This window comes from Embiotoca jacksoni, unplaced genomic scaffold, assembly GCF_022577435.1.
Source record: "Embiotoca jacksoni isolate LCO1_2020_lvr unplaced genomic scaffold, fEmbJac1.0.p SCAF_6, whole genome shotgun sequence".
NCBI lineage: Eukaryota > Metazoa > Chordata > Actinopteri > Embiotocidae > Embiotoca > Embiotoca jacksoni.
The window spans coordinates 9,476,897-9,480,784 of record NW_027185414.1 but is presented as its reverse complement, the minus strand read 5'-3'; positions in this window follow the sequence as shown (position 1 = coordinate 9,480,784).

Here is a 3,888-nt window from a genome sequence, read left to right as displayed (position 1 = left end):
GCAGAGGCTTCACAGCAAGCCGCAGCCTAATTTAGACCAGTGCCCAGCGGGACTCTCACGGCGGCCAGCCCAGCAGGACACAAGTACCAGAGGCACCCCGAGGACCCCTCCATCTCCTCTTCCTCCATGGATGCAGGGAGGAGAAGAGGTTTTTGGCCTTCCTTGTCAGAGGTTGTCAGACACCATACATGTGAGATTACATTCCCTTTGTTGTACTGTGCCCAGCAATACTCTTTAATTTTTTTGCTGGGGGACTTTTAAAAAAGGAAGATACGACTGCTTTTTATAATTTGTGCCTTGCTGTGCCGCGTAAATGACTGAACCAACGAGTCATCAAACACTGCCCGGTGGGAGATTTGTTACCTTCCATTACTTAATGTTTGATTGTCACTCAATCTGAATGTGTCTCCCTCTATCAGGATTCTTATGACTGTATTTTGCATTATGATGTATTCATTAAAGAGTTAGTATTACATCTTAACAAGTAACAACAAAGTAGTAAGATTTGTTTTCTCTGTAGTTAGATCACCTGTGAAAAGGCAGTGGAGTAATAAAATGTCATGTGTCAGTGTGTAGGACACAGGAATGAACACATCCGTCTATTTAGATATCTGGTTCTGTCTTTGGTTCCTTACTTTATGCATGACCATAACATACCATTTTATTTATTATCAACCTAAAACTCTACAAAACAAAACATAAACATTGTAATGAATACTGCCGTCTTTCAGAGGACACTCGTGGGGATTTAGATGGGAGCTCTCGTTCTTGTACAAAACCATTTCCCCCATGCTGATGGATGTTTGATACAACAACAGCAGAAATGCATTAAAAAAACACAAATTATACATGTCTGGAACATTTTTGCAATTCATATCACATTACCTTACATCACATTCATTTGGCTTCTGTCTAAAGAAACAATATTTAAAAGTTAAAAGATATCATCAACGAACAGAAAAGTATGTCTTCCCAAACAATCAAGCAGTGAGCTTAGAGCAACAGTGTGAACATTTTGTTCATACCTGATATCATCTTAATCCATACTAATAATGTATTTATTTATTGAACTAATTCAGGCACAATAATCCTTAAAATTATTATGAATATTTGAGCATGCTCTACACTTTCATTGTGGCATTTAATGTATGCCACCTGTAAGTATTCTAAAACAACTTTTCTGGGTCAGTGATGTGATTTTCTGTATGGACATGCCCAAGTGAGGAACGTCATGAGGAAATGAAAAAAATGAAGACATCTCTCTTGCTGCCCTTTGGCCAGACTTTGAGTGATGCCTCAGAGGAAGTCTGTACCACTTATTTTGTGAATGACCCTGAGGTCGCCAGACGTCTGTGGAGAGACAAACAATACACACCGTTCGTTCAGATTCATAAAATTGGGCTAGTGATTTCTATATTCTTAACAGATTTTATTACTAAAATGTATTTATTTTATGTATCAATTAATGTTTGTTCACTATAATTAGGTGATAATAAAAAAAAATTAAAAAGCAGATGTAACAGGACCGCGTGGGTGTCCACAAACAGTGCTTAACTGGCATTTCCATTGCACTTGATATGGCAGGACAGAGAAAGCACTGTTATCTTAGTGCATGACCTCAACTAATCCCATGGCATAGCTCCAAACACTTTTCACATGGGTCTATTCACATCAAATAACTGAAATGTTTTATAAAAAAAAATATGCATGTGATGGCATGCAGGGCCTTCAGACTGTATTGTTGCATTTCAAACATCAATGCAGTTAAGTACAGAAACAACACAACCAAAAATGTGTAACTGTCCTAACGCTTTCCCGGGGCGTCAAATACTGCTGTTTTGTCAAAGCCATTGGCATCACTAAAACACGCACAAGGTGCCCTTTGGCATCGACAGTGTGACCACCCGAGTCGAGGAAGAAAGTCAAGTGATGGCGTACAAAGAGTGACAAAATATATAGGGAGGAGTTTGAGGGTGGATGGATGGATCAAACACAGGACTTTCTCTCAGGAGGCCAGTGTAAGAAGTCATTCATTAAGTAATCTAAACTTAAGTAACTTATCTGAAATACGTAAAGTAAATAATGTACCGTTACTTACATAAGATTATTTATTTATTATTTATATAGTTTTGGTGCCTAAACCTAAGCCAACTTGTGTGTATCTATGATGCGTCAGTAGGCTTTGACAAAACGGCAGCATTTAACGCACAGCGATGATAACTGGTTGGTCTCCCCTACTGTGTGCCTCTCAACTTTTGCAATGCCTCTTGAAATAGTAAGGAGAGTTGACAGCGCATTCTCCTTTAAAAATAAAATATATAAACATGTCAGCAGTTGCTCAATGTCGGGCATCCCTGTGGAGCACAGAGTCATTCAGTCCATCTACACTGCAACAATGCAACGCTTAGCTTCGTCACAAGACTGAGCAAAGGCAGACCAGGCACAGAAAGACAGCTATCGATCGGAGCGAGGCTGTCAGATGTTTGAGGGAGAGGTTCCCTGGAAAGCGCTGCTAATGAGCTCTGCTTTCCTCCCACTGCAGCTTTTGATTCATTGGCGTCGGGGAGGGAGAGCAAGACGTGAGAGATGTGCTATGGTAAATGTGCGGTTTAGTGTCACAATCAATGAAAACAGCAGCAGCACTCTTTTCTTTGAGACTACCTCCAACACACATGCACACGCACGCACACACACACACACACACACACACACACACACACACACACACACACACACACACACACACACCTTCCCTGAGTGAAATCGGTTTTGGAGTAGAAGCAATAGATAGACGAGTGTATTGAGATCTAATCAAATATCCTAACACAGAGCCTGTGTATTGACCAGAATTTCAAGGCAGAATTAACCAGTGTTCCTCCCTTGTTAGTACAATGCCTTAGAAGAAAAATAGATCAGATGAAGAGACGTGGAGGAAGAGGAGGAGGAGGAGGAGGAGGAGGAGGGAAAAAAGGAAAAAGAATCACAGCACAAGAGAGAAAGTACAGCTCCTGTAAGCAAGGCAAGTACTGTATCTGTCTGTTTAATCATCAAGTGCTACACTCATACAAGAAAATTCGGGTTGAATAAAATAAAATAAAATAAATGTATATAACAACTAGCACTGTAGCCTTACAGCCTTTAAGATATAAAAAGACATAACGTTAAAAAAAAGGTTTAAATCAACAATAAATGCACTTAATCAGCCTTGCCTTACTCGTCTTTCCAAGTACCATTCTTCTCCTAGAGGTTAATCACTCTGAAACATTATAATACATGAATTTTTCATTGTAAAACGTTATGGTTATTTATTTAATATAAACTAAAATGAGGCCTTGAAAAGGAGGAAAAATATAAAATGTTGAGAATTTTCTCTTTAATCCTCTTTAAAGACCAGAAAGATATGATAACTGGCTCCTTCGAAAAGATATCACCAAACTTCTCAACACTTTTTCTTCTCTATTAATGTGTCTTTTTATACAGTGCACTTTAATAACAGTGTGCCACTGAAAAGGAACATAGTGGCATAGATTTTTGTTCCCTTTCCCCCATTTTATCGCAGTCATCTCCTCTACTAAACAATGGGGCAGGACATATTCCAGGAAACACCACACAAAAGCGTAGCCTAATGGGATTTTAGTTTGGGAATAAAAGACATATAATGTGTTGTTAAATATATCTGTGCCTAATGTAACAGCAGAAGACATTAGTCAGAAAAGTTACTTAATTTTTGTGAGTTTAACTGAGAACCTTAAATTTGGGGACCATAAACCCAAAATGATGAGCTAAAAGTGGACCATTATCACGGCACAGTGTGTAATTCACACATCATTCTACTAGAGGGCAGTGTTTCTTTGTTACACCTAATATTGCCTTAGCGTGAGAAGAAAA